The following is a 22,323-nucleotide window of genomic DNA, read 5'->3' as shown; positions in this document are numbered from 1 at the left end:
GAAGATGACTTAATGCATAGAAGTCCACCCAGGAGCGGCACAGGCAGTACTGGGAAAGGCTTGATGCGGAGGGAGAGGCAGCAGAGTTGGGTCCACTCGGAGCCCTGGCACCTGTAACTCTCAAGGGTTTGGGGCATCACCAAACCTCTCAGGCCAGCTGGAAGCACGGTAAGGAACCACACATGACCTAATGGCCAGCCCAAAGGGTATCACTTTGGATTTATTTTGTTAGACTCCAATAGCCTTGTTTTGTCCAAATAACCCTTGAGACATAGTAGATAGCAATTTCAAGATGGCATGATACATGTTTCTGTTGCGTCTTTCAGGGGGCCCTCTTATATTTTGTGTTTCAGGCATTCGGGGAGTGGGTCTTTCTCAAGTATTTTTTGGGGAAAAAAATATGTGCTTGGAGTTCTTGCTCTTTCAGTGAATTAAGCCCCAATTTCATACTGTGGGATTTTTGACCACCACGAAATAGTAAACTCATGTTGCTGTCTATTACTTCCAGAAGAATCATAATTTTGGAAACCTCATAATTCCAGTGGAAAAAGCAGAGGCTAAAAATATAGCAGAGTCCGTGATGCAGAAGGCGAGAGGGCACTCAGAGGTTATGAGTGTGGGCTTAGGAGGCAGAGAGACACGGGTCTGGGTCCTGCCTCTGCCGCCTGGATGCGGTGCTGAGCTTCCGCCCCTGTGAGATGGGGAGTCCACTGCCTCAACGTGGCTCTGAGGCTGAGCGAGGCCAAGCGGGTTAAATACTGTGCTCAGCAAACTGTCTGGTACGTATCGCTCAGCTGTTAGCTCTTCTGTTATCATAACTGACAATCCCACTATGCTAATGAGTCCCCACACGTGACAAGACCACTCTAGTATATAATCTCCCCCTCCCTCCATAAGTTCAGTGCAGCATAACTAAAAGTCAAGGTGGGCCCTTCAGCTACTAAGACAGTGACTTTCACATGTGAGGACAAGCTGGGAAGCCCAGAGCCAGGTGCAGATGGCGACGCAGGGCTGTTGGACGGCCCTGCTCTTGACGGCAGCACATCCCTGTCCAGCAGGGACCTCTGGGACACGGGTTCCGACTGCCTTGGCTGGTAACAGCCACCTGTGAGTCCCAGGCCCAGGTGGCCGATGAGTGACTTGGCCACTTGCTGACAGCGGACACTGGGATGGTAAGTTGAAGCTGGAAGGGTCTGCGGTAGTTCATATAACTGGTGTCTCTGTGCTGACTAAACTCATCAAGGGGCAAATATGGAGAGATGAAGTGGCTGGAGATTAATTTGGATCTAATTTGGATCTAATTCGGATCTAATTTGATTCAGACATTAAAAAAGGCTTTTGATAAGCTCTACAAAAGGCCATTTAGACAACCACCTCCAAGGGGCTAGTGGGAGTCCCCTGTCAGGGCTTAGAGCCGGGCTTCTTAACATGTGGTCTAGGGACCAGCAGCTTCACACCCCCGAGAACCTGTCAGAAGGCCAAGTTCATGGACCCCACCTCACACTATGGAATTAGGGTCCGTGGGGTGGGGCCCAGTAATCCGTGTGACAAACTCTCCAGGTGGTTTTTTTAGAAGTTGGGTTTACTGAGGTAGAATTGATATACAGTACCATTTGCCCTGCAGGGGATTCTGACGTGCACGAATGTTTGAGAGACAGGCTTGTATCAGAGGAAACAAAGGATAGAGACAAAAGGCCTCTCAGAGAAGTAAAATGACAGGGATCCTGAAAGGGATCCTTGTTGGAACTGATCACCTTCCAGCTCTTCAAACTCCTGTGTGATACTGAAGCCTGGAATCTGCTGAGGTTTTCCGTGGTCAAGCGTCAGGTCAATAGAAATACATTAAAAGGAAAACTCAGGATCTGTCTTTGGGAACTGACAGGGGAGGGGCAGACTCAATGCCGCGATCTCGTTTAACCTGTATTTACGGCTATTTGGCCTCATCTCATAAACGACTTGAGGAGGCTTTATAAAAATAGGTACCATAAAAAGGAGACACAAATGGGAAAGACGTGTGTGTGTGTGAGAGAGAGAGAGAGAGAGAGAGAGAGAGAGAGAGAGAGAGAGAGAGAGGGAGAGAAACAGAGAGGAAGGGACGGAGGGAGAATTAGGTGGGGGGAGGAGGCAGAGGAGACACACAGACAGGAAGGGAAAGAGGGAAGGAGGGAGAGACAGAGATGGAGAGAAAGGGCCAGAGAAGGGGAGTGGGGCAGAGAGGAAGAAACAGAGAGGCAGTGAGAAAGGGAAGGACAGAGCAGAGCAAAGGACTATAAGGGCAGGGGTTGAAAAGAGCAAAGAGCTCAGGTATCAGGTTACATATGAAGACACGCGTCAGACAGTCCCGCGCATGTGCTGAAGCGCCATGTCTCCTAGCCACCTAAGCGAGGGTGTTCACAGTCCATTAAGTAGAAATGCACCTATTTTGCATTTGCAGGACAGACTCGGCTTTGCCCAAGTGTAAGGTCAGAGAGCAACTTCTCTTCTGCAGCTGCTTTTGAAAGGGACTTCACGTGTTATGGTGGACGACATCCTCCACGAAGACAACAGAGAGGCATCTGCCAACGTAAACCGTCTGTCGTTCAACAGCTCACTAAGAGCCGAAGAGCCCAGGCAATGAGGAAACTCCCTGCCCTGGTCACAGTGAAGGCAGTAAATGCCTGCTGGATTTGCTCCCTCCGGTCAGAGACCAGGGTAAGGAGGGGAGTCTGATGCTTAGAGCTTGGGGTCCCACTCCTCCACAATCCCACCGTTCCCACTCAAGCCCAGGTGCTGAGGGGACCAAGGGAGCTTGATGCTAGTCAATGATCATGATGACTAAAAGGCTATTTATTTTAAACACCTTTTTCCTGATTACAAAAGTGATACATCACTGTGGAAACCTTTTATAAATGCCAATGTAGAATAAAAAAAAATCTTAGGGAATAAAACCCATCTTCAATCCACCATTTAGGGAGAACTACGTAACTACACGCTGCCTGCGTGCCTGCACGCACGCACGCATATACGCACTCACGTAAACTTCCTGTTTCTATTCCGTTACACAAGCTTGTCCTCCTAATATAATCCCAAACATCTTAAAAGTGAGCATTTAGTTCAAGACTGCATTGGGAGCCATCGTGATCCGTAACCCCGAGCGGTCCATCGCGCATAGTGAGGGGGGGTCCTGTTTCCAACAGCACATTCAGCGGCTTTGGGGGGATGTGGTTTGCACTGGGGAAGTGGACGGGGAGGAGGGAACCAAATACAGTCCGCAGGTGGGCCACATCCAGAACTTCCAGCATCTTCCCAGAGAATGAGTCTCGAAGCCTCTCTCTGTCTCTCTCCTTTCCTCTCCCTCTCCCTCTCCCTATTCTTCCTTTATCCTCCTCTACTTTCTTCCCCTTCTAATTTTTCTTTCTCTCCTTTCTGAAAACTCAAGGAAATATCAAAGTGAAGGAAGGAGAGGCCTAGACACTTAAAATGGAAAAAACCCACCTCATTTAGAAAAGGAAGGCAGTAAAGGCCAACAGGGAAACTCCAAGGGGGGGCGGGGCGGAAGTCCAGGCAAGGGAGGATAGGGCTGCCCCTTCCCCCGGGCCCAGGACCCTGCCCTCCTCTCCTCCAGGCACCAGGTCTGATTAGCACGCAGGCTGACTGGAAAATCAAATGCTCTGGTTTGAGGAACAGACATACCAAGCCCATCTGCCGCGGGAGTTTCAAAGCCGCTCAGTTCCTGTTGCTCTGAAATTTACGAGAGGCCTCTCGGGCTTGTTAACTAAACGCATGTCTCGCAGACACCCCTGTTCTCCCGAGAAGCTGTGAAAGCTTTGCCCAGAGACCACAGACCCACTCATAGGGCCTGGAGCCCCGGCCCCACTCACAGGAAGAGGGTCTGGAATAGCAATCGAGGGGCACGGAAGCCACAGATTCGATTCACAGCAGGGGTCTCTCCAGTTCAGAAGGGCTGGGAGGCAGCCATCTGGACAGCGCCTTCTGACAGCCCTGCTCCCCTGGGAGCGGCGCCCACACCGCTGAGGTGATCACCCCCTTTAAAAGCGGCCCTAATTGGACTTTCTGCTGGGCTGGTCGCTGGGAGCGGATACCTCACTCTCTTCTCCAGGTGTTAGAAGTTGCAAACACGTTTGCCTGTTGAAAAGCTTACATCATTTATAGCCGTTTCATTACTTCCTCAAATGTCATCGCTAACTTTCTGACAATTTAAGAGTGACACCTGGCTTTTTAGCAGGAACTTTCAGCCACGTTTTTGACCTGGGGTGAAGTATTTTCTCTTCAGATGCTATAGTGGGAAAGCCAACTAATGCTTCTGGAATGTCTAAGACAAAAGGCAGTAGATGAATTTAACGAAGATGGGAACTGGTCAGCAGCCCCGGTGAAGCTAGGGGAGCACATGGACCTGAGTGCATCTGAGACCCACACGCTGATGCCCCCAGGGCCAGGCTAGAGTCACAAAGTCATCTAGGCTCAGTTCTGGGATGGAGAAGGCTCGCTTTAGGCTGTCAGTGGGCCCAGTTTACAGGGATGGAATTCTAGGCTTACATGAGGCAATGCATGAGCCTGCAAAATTAGCCAGCGTGTGAAGGAAAGGCTAGTACAGAGCCTTCACACCTGGGTGGCGGAAGTGCTAAGCCAGGGCTTAGAGAAATGGATGGTACAGAGCACAGTCAGGGACTGGTAGGCAGGGACCCTGGTCTCTCTGGGCATTTGGGGAGTGAGAAAAAGAACTATTAGAAGTTTTATAAATGATCCCAAGGAGGAAGAGCATTGTCAGGATCAAGCATGGCAACACTGCTGACCTTTACCACAGAGAGGAACGTCCCACAAAGGAAGACAATTAATAAGGGCATTTCCTGAGGCTGTGTGAGGGGGCAGATGAACAAGGGGGCAATTTCAAGCGGGCAGTGGAAGTCAGCAGAGTACGGAAGAGTAAGCCCAGCTACATTCACAGAAGTAGGAAAACACATGTTATTCTTAAGGCCTACTGGCCAATCAAGGGGAATTCGATTTTGCTGTATTTGGGATGTGTGTGGCGGTGGTATGACATAAATACAATCACTCAACTCATTCACTATTAAAACTAAGGACAGTGGATACTTTAAAAATAATAGATATAAAGCAATTTGAAAGCAGTTTGGCTTCACAGTACCATCATTTTTTTTTTTTTTTTTTTTTTTTTTTTTTGCAGTACACGGGCCTCTCACTCTTGTGGCCTCTCCCGTTGCGGAGCACAGGCTCCGGACGCGCAGGCTCAGCGGCCATGGCTCACGGGCCCAGCCGCTCCGCGGCATGTGGGATCTTCCTGGATCGGGGCTGAACCTGTGTCCCCTGCATTGGCAGGCGGACTCCCAACCACTGCGCCACCAGGGAAGCCCCACAGTACCATCATTTAAGAGGGAGCGGTCATTTGTTTCAGTTAAGTGATGAGAGAAAAATAAGTAGCCCTGCAATTCCTCTTGCCATTCCATGGATGGGGGAGTGTAGCACTATTGTTTTTACTACCATCCCCCACCGCAAGATGCTCAATTTCCTGAGAGTAAATCTTATACTTAAAACATATATATTTTTCCTATTACATGATCTCTGACTACAGATTTACTACTTTTTAAGCAATCTTTTCCAACACCGGCTACTTTTGACCCTATTTGATCTTCACATTTTCCCTGGTCTTAAACTGACTTTAGACCCTACCCATACCTTCATCCCCACTTAAGAACACGGATACCATTTTATCTCCTAAAACCTCAAACCACCCTGTGGGGTAAGCATTACTATTCTCTGTTTTTCAGATGAGAACAGGAGACTAAAGATTAGATAAACTTGCCAGTGGACACGTAGCTAGAAAGTACTAGAGTTGGGATTTTATCTCAGGTCTCTCTGATTCTAAGAGAGTAAAGAGCTCTCTTTACTCTCTTAGGACACTATTCAAGTCCAAGAAGACAAATGCTGGGAAGGCACATAATCAAAATCTACAAATCAGGTGGCAATGAGGAAGGGGAATTCTCAGCTTGTTAGGTAGTTAGGAAACTAGATTACTTTCTAGTAATCAGAAAGGCACACTTTTAGGAGAAGCAACGGGAAGTATTACTTTATCTGGGGGAGGAGTGGGGAACTATACATATGGGACTTATTATTCCCACAAGGGAGTAGTAGCTGAAAAACAAAGATGCAAAAGAGATTTCTATCTGTCCACAGATGATGCTTAACTGAGGAGTAGCTGGAAGTAGGGTGGGGGGCTGGTCCATAGGATGGTACTAAGTGGTCTCACAAAGCATGCTCTCCCCAGAGCCCCAATCTCTGGGCTACATGGTGCTCATGCCCTAGAAATCGGGAGCTTCTGGCTTAGAGCACAGCTAAAATGGACTCTGAATTGCTTTTACAGCTTTAAACAAGATGCTGGGGGAACCTAAGGGAGCATCTGAGCTAATTTAATTCCCTCTGAGCATTTCTCTCTTTGGGTAAAACCCAAGGGGAATCAGACGTGATGGAACCAAATTCAAAGAAAGGTATCGGTGAAGAAGCAGACACCATAGACAACATACTTCCTATTTTCCTACAAAGATACTGTTTTTAATAACACAACACCTGTGTGTGTGTGTGTGCGCGCGCGCTCATGTATGTGTGTGTGTGTGTGTGTGTGTGTGTGTGTGTGTGTGTGGTGGGGTGGGCGGAGAGAGAGAGAGAGGAAAACAGACACACATTCAGAGAGAAAGTCACCAGTGGTATTTGACTCCAATGGGGTTCATCCTGCTTGTGCTTATTTCTAAGGCAAAGGCAGAATTTGCATCACTTTTGGTATCCTTTTCTAATCCAAGAGAAGAACAGAATCACATAGCATGAACATAAAAACAATTTGCTAGGTTCATATCCCACCTAAAGTGGGCTTAGAGATTTTAACTTGGCTTAGAGTTTTTAACCCAGTGTGGATTTTCTGCGGTTGGACTACGATGATGCGAACGATGATGATGACGACCATTATTATGAATAGTAGCTCCCATTAATACATTGTCTACTAAGTGCAAACACTATGCCCAGCATTTTATACAGAGAATTCTGTTTAATTCTCACCAAAGTCCTGAGAGGTGCTCATTACTACCCCAGACTATAGATGAGGAAAGTAAAGCCGGGGGAGGTTAAGGATGTTCAATGTTGCTAAGTTTGCAAATGGCAGAGCTGAAACCAGAACTCATGGCTGGCAGTCTGTAAAGTTCCTGCTCTTCCTAATATGCCCCATTGTCGCTTCAGGGTGTGTGTGTGGGGGGCGGGGGGGGGGGCGTGGAGAGAAAGAGAGTAGAGAGAGGGCGAAAGAGAGAAAGAATGAGTTGAGGGTTAAATCCTTATGGGCACCTTCCGGCAGTTAAGACAACTCTTTCATTTGAAGAGTAAACAAATCAGGAATTACCATGAAATTCTCAGGGCTGTTTTTAGAATTAAACGAGCTAAAAGTCCCAAGGCAAAATGGTTTTAATTAGCAAAGAGGCTTTAGGAATCGAAAATAAAATCTCAGTGACATCATGTGAAGTATGGGCTAAAACCAGACTCTGGGCGTACTCATCTAAAGATGCTCAGAATACAGATTTCAACTTGGCCTCTTACCTGCGTCCAGCTTTCACCAGTAACACCACCTCCTCCCCCAAAGCGCATGAGGAAGGGAGAGGCATGCCTGAGATGCCCCGAGTAGCCCCCAAACTGCATTTTAAGTCCGTGAAGGATTAAAATGAGATGGAAATAGAAGGGAAATGCACCACACATGGAAGATTACCGACCCCTGCAACCCAGCTCTTCCTTCTTCTCCTCACGACCCTGCTCTCCAGCCCCCTGGCTGCCCCTTCTCTCTCTACCTTGGCCTTAGTGATTTAAAGCAAAAAACCAATTAAGAAAATTGCCAGTCGTGATTTTGCTTTGAAGACTGAAAGTCAAACCTCCCCTCTCTCTTACAATTTAATAATTTGATTTCAAAGCGACAGATCATCTTTTTCTTTCACATCATCAAACCAGAAAGCCCCTTATTCTAATTACATCCTCTTGGGTGTCAACCAGCATTTTGAAAATACTTCATTTCAAATTTCCACTTACAAAGTAAACAAGGATATCTTCGTTTGGCTCTCATCAGCCAGCTTTGAATCAAAATGTGAACGGCTCTGGGAACTAGAGCCGAGTCCTGCTGGACGGGGAATTCTCTTCTGGCTTTGTTGGAAGAACAGCCCCGCTGGAGCCTGGGGCCACCTAGGTTTGCAGTCTCTGTGTGTCTCTGTTCTCCTCTTTATTAATATCAAAATTGTTAGGTAAAGTGGTTGGCAGGAAACCCTCAATCCACCCTTAGGAAAAAATGCTTCCTCCTGTTGAGTCTTTGAACCATAATCCCTTCAAACCCTCCACACTGAGTACATGTAAATACTACTAGGACAACTGTTTCTCTAGAACACTCTATGCCCTCAGAACTTTTTGACAGATGCCTTGTTCATTTACAGTCTGCAGATGCGGTCTGGGTAGATGAAGGACACTCCTCATTTTAAAGTGAGGAAATGGAGGCATCCGGAGGTAAATTTTAGGCAAAGCTCAACAGCCTTAAAATCATAGATGTGATTTTTGCAGCTGGGACTTTGTCCCCTGACAAATACGTGGCCTCTTCCTTTTCAACCTGGCAGTTATACTGATGATTTTTGGTTGACCTTAGATAAAAGCCCTTTAATTAAGATTATATTCCAAAAGGAAAACACCGAGACGTTGAGAGGGTGGTGGGATTATGGGCAATCATTTTCCCTTTCATAATTTTCCCAATTTTATAAAATGAACATTTAGAGTTTGAAAATAAACATTATTTAAAATTAATACTGTACAACGTTAAAAAGATAAAGTTTAAACCATTTTTATTTTTCATTGTTTTACTCACAGATGAAACTGTAGTTTTATAGAAACTGGCCTTTATGAATCTAGATTTGAATCTGCATAACATAAATCATGTTACTGCCTTGTGTTTTATCATTAAAGGGGCCATGAGGAGGAGGGATACACAAAATAAATGTTTAGAGAAGATAGAGGATGCTAAGATGAAAGATGTTTAGTAAAAGCTGCCCTCAGGCTTGGCCTCTAGGTGCAGAAACCTCACATGCTCCCACTATAAACAACAATGAACCCCAGAAAGAACATGGCCTGTGTGATCCACTCTACTTCCAACTCCTATACTCATGTCTTTGTTTGTTTGTTTGTTTTGTTTTGTTTTTTAACTGAAAGAGGACATTTGGGAAACCATTCTGTGAAGGAGGCAGGGAATGAGAAGAAGGAAAAAGTCTGGGGCAGAAACTCCCATGAGTTCCTCTAAACCTCTGATATTTTCCCTCCTGGACACACAGACTACATTTCCCAGACTCCCTTGCAGGTAAGTGTGACCATGTGACCAGGTTATGGCCAATGGATGTGAGCATAAGTTATATGCACGACTTTGGTCCATATAAACCTCTCCAGTGAGATCTCCCTTTTTCTTTCCCTAGCTGCTGGCTAAATGGAGAGAACTCCTCCAAAGGCATGGAGGAGGGAGGAGACACAAGATGGAAGGAGCCTGGGTCCTTGGATAACTGCAAGGAAAGAAGTCTGTAAGGCCAGGAACACCTGCACTGACTTTGAAATATGCAGGAAATAAACAGCATTCAGGGCTTGTCTATTACAGCAGGGAGTGTTACTCAAGTGCTAAGTCTGGACAGTGTTTGGGGGTTAGTGAATTTCTGATGAGGGAGAAATCCTCTTAATAAATCATTTCCTTTTCTCCTCTTCTCCCATAGTCCCTTCTGGGAAACTCACCCAAAATACCAACATGTCTTACACTTAGAATCTCAAGTCCATTTGACCCTTACTGGAAGCCTCCAGTTTGAAACCCTTGCTCCTCAGCTTATGGTATGTCCTGTCCACTCTCTGGTCAGGTCAACCCTCACCTACCTCTACAGGGTTGGTAATAATCTTTTGCGGGCCAGGAGTGACTTGTCCTTGCTCAATGTTTATGCGACCAGCATTTGTAACTGAGCAAAGGCTACCTCTTCAAGTGTAAGTCTGAGAACACAACAAAATATAAAGCACTGTGGCCACAACTGAGAGCAGGCAGGGTCCAGCTGTCTTGTTTGAAATGACACAGCTGATGTGAGTTTACTAGATTATCAAAACTCTCTAGACAAAAAATTCACCAAGGCAGGATAGCAACGTGTCTACCACATCTTCAGTCTTCCTGATACAGAAGGTGGTGCCCTATAATTTCTCCAAATTGCCACAACTTGTATCTCACCAGTTACAAAATCTTAAATCATCTGCCTCAGAGTATCTTGATAATATCTCATCAATATCACTGGGGGCTTTCCATCCAGGCTTTAGTTTTTACTGGTGGTGTGTTACATATAAAACAACTTTTTATAACAGCCCCAGAAAGAGTTTTATAATTTGTTATTTAAAACGTAATACATTTTCATTGTAGAAATTTTAGAAAATAGAAAAATCCTAAGAAAATTACTTGCCATTGCTGAGAAATAACCACTGCTTTCACAGAACATTTTATAAGTGCTTATGATTTCTAGTTGTTTTCCCTTTTTTGTTGTTGTCCTTTGCATAAGGGACTATGTTTCTTTGACTTCTTTCCCCTTGTAATGATTTAGATATATCTATTTATGGTTATCTTTAAATTAAAAATATTTAACTTATTTTCTCTAATTATCAATATTAAGAATGAAAGGGCTTCCCTGGTGGCGCAGTGGTTGAGAGTCCGCCTGCCGATGCAGGGGACGTGGGTTCGTGCCCTGGTCCGGGAAGATCCCACATGCCGTGGAGCAGCTGGGCCCGTGAGCCATGGCCGCTGAGCCTGCGCGTCTGGAGCCTGTGCTCCGCAATGGGAGAGGCCACAACAGTGAGAGGCCCATGTACCAAACACACACCAAAAAAAAAGAATGAAATTGGATGTTCCATTCGATATGGAATTCAGTGTACTTTTACTTCCTCCTTCCTCTTGTCCCCAGTTACCAGTTACTACAGCCTGATTTCATATCCCTTTTGCATTATTTCTATATGTAACTTTTATTTTACTAATTAATTTTGACACTTGTACTAAATATAACTAAATCAACAACAGTTACTTGGACACACATCATCACTGTTTTTTCTACACCATATCTTTCCCATTTTTGGGGCTTTTGACCTTGATACAGCTGCTATCTAGCTGTGTAGGATCTTTGGACATTTCTCCAGGAAGGGCATGCGAGGGGTATGTCTACATCATGAACTATTACGTGTCTGAGAATATCTTTCTATGTTCTCGTCCACATTCATGGCTTTGCATGTGAATGACAACTTGGGTCATAATCTGTAGACCCCGTAAGGCCTCCTACCACTGACTTGTGGCTTGTAGTTGATGAGAAGCCCAAGGTTAGCTTTGTATTCTTTTGTAAGAAACCTGTTTTTTGTTTTCACCTGGATGCTTATGAGGTTTTTTTCTTTGCAATGAAAACTTGTCAAGTCACGTTGGAAGTTAATGCTTTCAATCTTAAGGACACATATTTTTTCAGCTTCAGAAAGTTCTCTTGAATTACTTCATCGATGACTGCGTCAACCTTAGTCTGCTTTCTTCTTTTGCAATTATTATTATCTGTGTATTGGACCACTTAATTCTGTTTTTCAGATTTTTCTCCTCTGTATTTTTATCTTTGCGTCCTTTTGAGCTCTACGAGATATTTCCCAGGTCATTAAAAAAAAAAATCACTGATTTGACTTACTGTTACATCTAATCTGTTACTCATTGGTCCATTACGAATTCAAAATTAGGCGCCATATTTTTCATGTCCTTGCAGTTGTTTTTTTACTAATAGCTCCCTGATGTGGTTTCACAGATGCAATGTCAGCTTCAGTCTCAAAGACACGAATTAGAGATAATTCTACATCTTCTCCCATTTCTTAGAAGTAGAGACAGTCATTGAAATTCCTCACAAATATTCTTCTCATATGATATTGGGTTGGCCAAAAAGTTCATTCCGGTTTTTCTGTAACATCTTACAGAAAACCCCGAACTAACTTTTTGGCCAACCCAATAGATCTTTCATGTGGCCAGTAATTTCTTGCATCATCATCTTTACAGATGAAGATCTACTTTGTAGAGTATGATGGAGAGTTAAGATAGGCTCCGTCAGAGACCGTGTGGCCCTGTTCAATATTTTTGGCCCAGATAAAGATAGAAAGGGTAAAGTTTAAATATTGGCTTTAAATATCTGAGGAATCTGTTCGGTAGAAGCCGGAGACAGAGCAAGTACAGCAAAGGGTTTTATCTCTGGGACAGAAGCTTTTTCTTTTCTTCCCTTGTTTGCGAGGCACCCATGCCATGCCAGGAGTAAGAGCTGACGGAGTTCATCATTCAGTGTGGCCCTGACTGGTGTCCTTTCTTGAGGTGTGGACAGGATCCTGATGGACCTTCCCTAACCCTACTGCCACATGGCCAGCTCTCACCTACATACCCTGGCCTTCCAAGGTGTGATTCTGCTGCTGACAATCCCCTCACCTCCTGGAGGGGTGGATGCTGTTCTGGGGGGATGGGTCCCATCTGAACATTCACTGGCAGAAATTCTTCAGAGCCTCTAGTACTGATACAAGTTTAGAAATAGTTTCATGTTCCACTGATCACTCATCTCAATGAGCAACCACGGGCAGATGGGAGAAAGGAGGAGTGAAAGTGGTATGCGCACGTCTCCCTTCATTTTCCTATTGACATTTTCTACATTACGGGTGACCTGTGTAACACTCCCTCACCACCCCCCACCAACGCCCTTAAGTTTCTCCAGGAACTGCATTCTCAGTTCTCCCTATGGAATCCCCAGTGAAGTGTCAGCAAGTACCTTTGCATGCTCAGAGTGGACTGGTTTCCCCCGGTAGATGTCTGAGCCTTACCTAGCCAGTATGCCCCAGAACTGCATACTCAACCCTCTCTCCAAGGTCTGCTGGGATTCCCAAAGAGAAAACTCAGTGCCAGTGTTCCTGTCCCTTCCATGATTTTAAAGGCTTTGTCTCATAAAAAGTTGGGAATTCCTGGTTTTAACTCCACAGGCTAGATGTAAACCAACGACATCAGAACTCTGTTCTTAAAAGGAGAAATGTAAGGGGATTCCAGAAACACCACGGTCATTTTACCTCTTAATAGCTTCTCCAAGCCACACTGGTTCAGAAACAAAGATCTTATATTTTGATGAAACATTTCTTTTCTATCGAAAGTAAAATAAAAAAGAGAAAAAAGCCCTATAGGGTCCCATCTCCCCAGATTCCTCCCTAACCAAGGAATGAAATATTACAGAGATGGAGGTGCTCAAATCTAACTTTCTAGCTAGCCCAGAGACCATCCTTCCATATGGTGTCCCTGAGGGGGGCACCCCACCTGTGCTTGACTTTTCTTTTTTTTTTTGCGGTACGCGGGCCTCTCACTGTTGTGGCCTCTCCGTTGCGGAGCACAGACTCCGTACGCGCAGGCTCAGCGGCCATGGCTCACGGGCCCAGCCGCTCCACGGCATGTGGGATCTTCCCGGACCGGGGCACGAACCCGTGTCCCCTGCATCGGCAGGCGGACTCTCAACCACTGTGCCACCAGGGAAGCCCTTGACTTTTCTTATACACAGGGCTCACTACTACCTAAGGCAACTCCACACGGCCAGCTCTCTTTGGAGCAGTTTATTGCAAGGAGGTCCCTCCTTAAACCAAGTTGACATATGCCTGCCTGAAACCCCTCTGTTTATTGGCTTGACTGTTGGAAGCCACACAGAATAAGTCTCCCTCTTCTAGACAACAGTCCTTTCATGTATCTGCAGTCGGTTTCCAAATCTCTGAGACTTTGTGGTGATAAACCCAAAGATGGCTCCTCCAAGATGGCTCGTAACGATCCCCAGCTCCTGGTACCCATGGCCTTGTGAATTCGCCTCCCACTGTCTCAGGATTGGCCTGTGTGACTGACGGAATGTAGGTGGTATGAGACTTCAGAGGCTAGGTCACAAAAGGCACTGTAACTTCTGCTTTCTTCTACTCTCATCATTTACCCTGGGGGGGAAGCTAGTTGCCAGGTCATCAGGAGAGGTCCATGTGGCAAGAAACTTGAGGTCTCCAGACAAGAATTATGTGAGTGAGCCCTTATCCAGCCCCCAGTCAAGCCTTCAGATGACAGTGCAGCCTTAGTTGATATCCTGACAGCAACCTCTATAAGAGACCCTGAACCAAAACCTCCCAGCTAAGCTGCTTTGGAATTCCTGACTCTCAGAACCTGTGTGAGATAAATGTTTACTGCTTTAAAAAAAAAAAAAAATGTTTACTGCTTTAAGCTGCTAAATTTTGGGGTAAGTTGTTACACAGCAAGAGATAACTAATATACACTCCAATTCCTATAAATGTTCTTTAAGTGAGAAAGTCTGTTGACTTTTTGTCTGACATTTTTTTTAGTGCCATTCTTATAATTGTCCACTACAGGGTAACACTGACAACAACAACTATTGCAAAGACATTTACCAAATGCTTTAGGTTTACATGCATCATCTAAGTTAATTCTTATAAAAGCTCTGTGACATAGCTCTGTGACTCTAACCATTTTACAGATGAGGAATACAGGTTTAGAAAGGGTTAGGGCCTTGCCCAAAGGCACAGAACTAGGAATGGGCAGAGGGGAAATCCAAAAACAGGTGGTGTGACCCCAGAGCCCACACCCTAAAGCTCTGGGCTATGGGGACAGAGGACAGCAGGAATCAATCTCCTATGATCTGATTTCTACAATAATATAACTCAATTCTCCATCCATTTGCTAGCAGTTCTAGAGCTTATATAAGCTTGTGGTCAACTAAAGCCTCTAGCTTTTCTCCACATATATGATTGTCAGAATTGGCCTCATATCCTTCCTAATTAAATAGTTATTCTTAACCTAGATACTGTTAAATGTGTCACTGTTCAATTTAACCTGGTTGGTTGGCTTTGATCCATTGTTCTAGCTCAATACTTCTTTTTTTCCCCCTTTTGAGTCTTTATTCTATCATCCAACGCTTCAGCTATCCTTCTGGGCTTTTGTCACCTCTAAAGTTGATAAATTTGACTTATATGTCTTTTTTCAAGTTGCTCATAAAAATCTCAACAGAAAAGGTGGACAAATCTTGCTGGCAAACCCTTGAGGCCCCCTCCCAGGTCATATGAATACATCAGCGACCACTTTTGGGGGATGTTCTGATTACAAACTTCCTGTCCTTCCCAAAAGTTCACTGGTGAATCTGTGTAGGGTATGCCTGGGGATTCACTCATTTAAGGGGGTCTCTACCATTGTTCCATCTTATTGATCAGCCACCTTTTTTTTTTTTTTTTTTTTTGCGGTACGCGGGCCTCTCACTGCTGTGGGCTCCCCCGTTGTGGAGCACAGGCTCCGGACGCGCAGGCCCAGTGGTCATGGCTCACGGGCCAAGCCGCTCCGTGGCATGTGCGATCCTCCTGGACCGGGGCATGAACCCATGTCCCCTGCATCGGCAGGCGGACTCTCAACCACTGCGCCACCAGGGAAGCCCGATCAGCCACCTTTTTAACTCCCGTTTCTCCATTTTGTACTACTGAATACTTTGATCTGGTCCTGTGCCTTGCTGAAATGAAACTGCGTTACCTTGATAACATTGTCCTAGCTGCATTTTCCTCATCAATCTATAACACTAAAAAGGAAATAAAGTTAGTCTGCTATAACTCATTTTTGATGGATTCATTGAGAGGCCCAAGAATTCATTCTCTATCCCCTGTAATAGTTAGATCTGGAGTTTTTCTGAGAGTATCATCAAGTTTTCCCATCTATAGTCTAAAGAATCTTAAGGTGTTTACTTATTTAAAGTCAGAAACATCTTTGTCTTTTTTCTTTCACTGAGCAATTTTTACATTTCCTACTACTTCTTAAAAATTCCCAACAGGGATGGAAAGATTTTTGCTACAAGAGTCCTCAGTATAGAGAAGTGTAATTCATCTGTACCCCTGAAAATAAATTCATTTATGGCCTTAGGTGGTCTTACTAGGATCCTCATTTGCCTTTCTATTTCTTATTTGCTATGTTTTATCTTCTACAGTTAAAATTTTAGCCAGCAGTAGTCTTTTCTTGGTTCTGCACTAACCTCATTCCAGCTGCCCCAAGGAACGGACATATTTCTTCCTTCTTTACCTGTCTGTTCCCAAGTATAGGGTTAAAAAGTCATTTTCTTGTGTGGCCAATAGCCATGTGGGCAAGCCTCTGTTTCTCATGTCCTTCAGTTTTCCTGACATTCTCGTGAACACCTGCCAGTGCCCAGAGTAACACCTGGCACCCAGAAGGCACCAACGTGCTTGTTCACTTAACAAAGTGTCATTCAGTACTGTTCTTTGCATCTCTTGGGGCATGTCTCTCTTTTGATCTTCTCTGCACCACTTATTAAATGGTACTGCAGAGACCTCCCTCTGCAGATGCACTCGGGTCTTCTTCAAATGTTTACTCTTCGTCTTTATCATGCACCCTCTGACTATAAACTCGGAACCATTATGAGCCTTCCAACTTCCCCAGGCCATATTCCTTTTTAGAATCCTACTCATGGGGTCACATTTGGTTTTCCTCTGAATTTTTGGAGACTCTGCTTTTCTGAAGTTGAACTATGCCTAGTGTTTCCTTCTTTCATGTTAGAAACTTTAAAATGACACAGAGACACACCAGCCTGTTATCCTTTCTGGTCAAGGCTGCATTCAAAGAAGCAGGTGTCCCTGTCTTCTCTACTTTCTGAGTGATATGACAGCCAACAGGTGTGTAAAGAAATTTTCAGCTGTCCAATCTGTGGCACATTGAGACTTCCAGAAAATGTACCAATCTGACATTTGCTGTTAAACCACATTCTATCCTTATGACTACTTTGGAATCAGGATCCATGCAGTGTTAATTACTTGGATAAACCATCTACCCATAGAATTGACCCATGATGATATTACTTTTGGTATTCCCTTTTTTTTTTTTGCGGTACGCGGGCCTCTCACTGTTTTGGCCTCTCCCGTTGCGGAGCACAGGCTCGGGACGCGCAGGCTCAGCGGCCATGGCTCACGGGCCCAGCCGCTCCACGGCATGTGGGATCTTCCCGGACCGGGGCACGAACCCGTGTCCCCTGCATCGGCAGGCGGACTCTCAATCACTGTACCACCAGGGAAGCCTGGTATTCCCTTTTTTTTTAACCTTGAATTAAACATCCATGTCTCTGTTGAGCTCATGCTCAACAATTTAGGGCTGCGTGGCAAATATTTCTCCACTTCCAAACAGCACCCAGATTTTATTTTGGGGAATTACTTTTTCCACCATGGGTTTATACTGGTTTATGGCCACAGTCAGACACCTACCGTCCCTCACAGAATTTGAACCTTGAGAAGACACAGAGATAATGAGGGTGGAGTTCATGCATTACAATGGCAGTGTGTTGAACACAGTTCTGTCCTGAGATGCCTGGCTCCCTGGAGGCACCTTTCCAAGCATGATTCTCTAGCTTTCTTGCAGATTTTGTGGGCTGTCAACAGCCTTCCAACAAGGCTGCTTTTGTTTAAGGTAGCCAGAATTGATTGCTGCAACCCCAAAAGCCTAGCTGATATACTCCAGGACAAGGCATATTCTCCAATCACTTATTCCAATGACGTTCTTCCCACCAAGTCTCCAATGCCCACAGCATCATGGAATCACCCATTCAATTCACCAGACTCATCCATTTATTTGTTTTTCAGAAACAGTTCCCTAACAAGCCCACATGGCATAAACCAGATTAAAATTTCAAGTTGAATTTATTCGTTGCCCCCAAAGAGAGCTCTGAGACTACAGTTACCAGAAGTTTTAAGTATTGTTGATAGTAATGCTGTATTCTGCATTATTCTTGTTCTTTGCTAAGCTCTCCCTTCCTAAATTGTTATAACTTCATGGCCTCCTTTAAGGTTTTGAGAAATTTAAAAATAAATTCAATATTGTAACTGAGAATTAAAAATCAGCTCAAAGGGGCTTAGTGCTGCTTAATTTTCAAACTACACTTGCCACCCTCTCCGCAGCATCTGGCTTTATATTTTTACTGGAATCTTTATCTTTCTCACCCCCAAATTTCTGTTTAAGGACATACTGATTAGCTGGGGGGCTCTTTTGCCAAACACGTGCTTACTCCCCTGTTTACACGTGCTATAGTCCATCTCTTGATGAAATCTTTATAGGCGATGGTCATATATATATATATACACATACACACACACACACACACACACACACACACACACACACACACACACACACACACACACACACACACACACACACACACAAGTATATATGAGAAAGACCAGACACCTGCTAATTAGCTACACCAGGATCAACACTGTACCCTTCAACAGGATGTAACAGTTCACAACTGTGTTGCTTCCTCCTGGAATTGAGGGCCCTTAGGGTCTTCTACTCTTCAGGTGGTATCACGGTGATGCTATTTGAAAGGCAAAAGCTCACATAACTAGTCTCTTAATTAACCTGTCCTGAATATATTTTTCCTAGCCTTCCAAGTCAGAAGTCATTGCTTTCTACTACCCACTGGAGTGTAGCTGTCCTGCATGTACCCACTTGTGAGATGCTTTTTGTGAATGGGGAAGGTCTATATTTGCCTCTGGGCAACGCAGCAGAAATGTCCTCTGTAGACCTAGACAGTGAAACCACGAACACTCTGATCTATTGCTCCTTATGGGAAGGAGGGCCTGGGGAACAGGGCAGGGTGTTTTACCTCCTTTGATCCTGGTTTGGGCACCTCTAGGGTGCACTCCTCCTAGTGGTACCAGGCCCCGACCACAAGCCACTTATATAGTCTCTCAAAGACAGCTGAGCAAATCCCACCCAGATTCTTACAACTACACCTCCTGCCTTTCTTTTGTCTTCCTTGTTTTAATAACTTTTGAAATTTCCAAAAGCAACATATGTTCAAGGCAGAAAACTTGAGAGAATAGAAAAGCACAAAGAAAGAAAAAAAAAAAACTAAGTCACTTGCAAGCCCACCACTTATAGATAACCACTGCTGGCCCATCACTCAGGGATCACCAGTATAAGCACTTTGGAGTATAACCTTTGTCTTTATTCTGGGCCCCCACTCTGTCCCCAACAGGAATAAAATGATGCTATCATGAACACTTCCCCAACTCAGTAACATTATAGTACAAGGTAATCTTCAATGGCTGAAGTTTTCCACTGATACACATTTTCTTTAACCAATCTCCTCTTGTTGGACACTGATAGCTTCCCAATAACTCACTACTGTAAATAATACAGAACTGAAGACTCTTCCACACAGACCTTTGTTCAAGCACATTTATGATTATTTTCCTGGGAGCAGAATTGGTGTGACAAAGGAATGCTCATTTCTAAGACTTCTGAGGCATATTGTCAATCTGCATTCCAGGACATTTGTAACAATTTATGCTCCAGTGAGGAGATGAACGCTCCTAACCTTCCCAACACTGGATATTACCTTCCCTTTCCCTCCTTGCCAATTTCATGGAGGCTTATGGAAACCTCTCATATAAATTTGCATTTCCTTGATTACATATGATGTTGCATATTTTTTTCATATTATTATTAGCATTTGTGTTTCAGCTTTGGTGAATTAGCTGCTTATATCTTTTGTCCATTTTTGTACTGATATGTTCTTTCCTGTTTGTTTGTAAGAGCTCCTTAAAATGATAGGAATGATAACTTGGTATCCTGTTATATACACACATATATATATATATATATATATATATATGTATAGACAATAATCTGTGGTTTGCATCTTCATTTTGCTTGTGCAGAAATCACCTCAGTGTTATGATTAGAGGCCTTCCCTTCCTTAAGATTATGCAAATATTTACCTATATTTCCTTCTACTATTTCATCATCTACATTTAACCCCAAACAATCTATCATTTTACATTTATTTATAGTGTGTACTTTATTGTTTTCTAAACAGCCAACCAATTTTCCCAACACCATTTATTGAATAGCTCATCATTTCCCTATTGATTTGAAATGTTATCTCTATCATAACTATACTTATTTTTTGGTCTTTCTGTTTAGTTCCACTGAGATTCTATTTCTATATCAGTACCAAACCACCTTATTTACTGTAACCCCGTAACATGGTTTCATACCTGGCAGTACAAATTTGTTGTTCTCCTTGCCCCCATGACACATTATTAAAAAAGAAAATTGTTAGATATTCTCATCTGATTATTTTTTCCAGTTGAACTTTAGAATCATTGTCAAGTTCCCTCCCTGATACCCAAATATTTTGGAGACTGACATTAGAAATTAACTTAGAGATAACTGGATAATATGACGTTTTCCTAGTCACAAACATACTATGCTTTTCCATTTATTCAAATCTCCTTTGTGTGTCTTGCAGTCTAGTTCTATGGAACTCTGCACACAACAACCACCGCTGCTGTGTAATGCCCTTGGCTTGGTGTGAACCGTCCCTGATAGGATCTGCAAAGGCCTCCAGCCTCGCTGGCCTGCTGTAGCCCTGTGCGCAGGAAGATGCAAGGGTGCGCCAAGGCTGGAAGGATGGCATCATGAAACACTGAGGTGGCAGCCTGGGTCCTAGTGGTGGCTTGGACACCCACTCTTCATGACTTTGGCCAAGTCACTCCCTTCCCTGGGTCTCAGTTTATTCCTCTGTAAAATCGGTTCCCAAGGTTCCCTTCATGTTAAAATTCTGATTCTATCAAAAGTGAGATGGTGGATGAGAGAGCCCTTTGAGGAGGATGGAGTCTCACAGAAATGAAAAGGTAATGTCTGTTAATAATGGTATGCTTAGATGCTGAAAGAGTAAGGAAGAAAAGGTGATTATTTAAATGCAGCTAGTTTGGTCTGAGGAAGCTTGCTGGAGAAAGTGAGCTTGAACGTGGGATCTTCAGAAGGGCAGAGCAAATATGTGCAATCAGTCCCCTGATGCAGAACACATGTGCAGAGGCGCAGAGGCGAGAGGCAGGCGAGCGGGTGGGGGAGGCACATTCGATCTGCTCGGGTGGGTCTGGGGAGCGAAACCACAGTGGCCAGAATTTGAGCAAGGTTTCATACGTCTGTTTCTTTTAGCTCAGTCTTGGGTGGCCGTTCTACAGAATTCACCCACTCTCTACATAGAGGGGCCTAGTCCAGAAAGTCCAGCCCGGTCCTAAGACTTCCTTGGTCCAAAGATGGTCAAAGAATCCAGGTAAATTAAGTTAGGGGTCTTGGCCTTGAATCAGACCTTTCCAGGCATTGAGAGGGCGTGGGGAACACAGAGTGAGATGATCTTTCCCAGCTTGGGGGACAGGACGGGGCCTGGAGATCGTTTGTGGGGTCCCCAGACGGGGAGGCGTGGGCAGGAGCTGCCCCTCCAGTCCACACCCAGGCCCCAGAGCGAGGCTCAGACAGGCCGTGCCCCAGAGCTCTGCCAGGGCACCTGCGTCCTGTGCTCGGCACCGCCGGCCTCTCTGGACAGGTGAGCTGCTGGAGAGGCGGGCGTTGGAATGCTGCTTCCAGGCACCCTGGCATCGCTCAACCTGGTGTTTCACACACCCATTCCTTAACCTCATTCTCAGCCCATTTCACTCCTTTTCCCACGCAGTGTTTACCGAGGTCTCTCATCCCCACCAGACGAAGCACGAGACCAGCGTTCCCGGGGCACGTTCCCTCAACCAGGCGAGCCGCCAGAGCACAGAGCACAGGTCGCCACCCTATCGACTGCAATACCCAGCCACCCACTCAGGGGTGACAGACCCCAATCTCCACCTCGGGGGTGACTCATGTTCTCAAGGACACACCGTCAAGTGAGGTCTGAGAAGGAGGGGTTTTTCCTTTGGGGTTTGCAAATAATAATTTTAAAAACCTCATAGGAAAAGGAAGATGAACTCTGGTGGCTTTGCTGTCTGTTTACACAGCAGGGGACAGCAGTCAGGGGACACGCGGGAACCTGAGCAGCATATTATCATCACTGTGTCTGCCATGTGGCATCTAGCTGTAAGTTCTCTTCTGTAGTCTAGGATCTCACTGCTCAGTGTGGTTGGTCCACAGACCAGCAGCACCGACACCACCCAGGGGCTTGTCAGAATGCAGAGTGTCAGGCCCCACCCCGGAGCTGCCGAATCAGAATCTGCATTTTAACCCGACCTCCCCGTCCCCCACAGAGGGCTGTGTACACACTGCAGTCCAGCACTTCTCAATCTTGGCCACACATTGGAACCACCTTGCAAAAGTACCTAAGCCTGGGTCCAGCCCCAGAGATGACAACTTAATTGTTCTAGGGTGCAGCTGGGACAATGGGATTTTTTTAAGAT

General features: G+C 45.0%; 1 protein-coding gene and 1 long non-coding RNA gene across 5 annotated transcripts in view; one reads left to right on the top strand and one right to left on the bottom strand.

The window, feature by feature from the left end:
• Positions 1 to 22,323, bottom strand: part of TGFA (transforming growth factor alpha) — a 114,888-nt gene that overhangs the window by 29,723 nt on the left and 62,842 nt on the right. The window lies entirely within an intron of this gene.
• LOC141276320 (uncharacterized) lies at positions 20,689 to 21,743 on the top strand. Its single transcript, XR_012325655.1, has 3 exons — positions 20,689 to 20,793; positions 21,101 to 21,218; positions 21,615 to 21,743. It is a non-coding gene; the product is annotated as an uncharacterized lncRNA (long non-coding RNA).

The sequence above is a fragment of the Tursiops truncatus genome, chromosome 14 (assembly GCF_011762595.2).
Source record: "Tursiops truncatus isolate mTurTru1 chromosome 14, mTurTru1.mat.Y, whole genome shotgun sequence".
In the NCBI taxonomy this organism is placed as follows: Eukaryota; Metazoa; Chordata; class Mammalia; order Artiodactyla; family Delphinidae; genus Tursiops; species Tursiops truncatus.
Note: the sequence above shows the minus strand (reverse complement) of the source record. Positions and strands in the feature narration are given on the sequence as shown.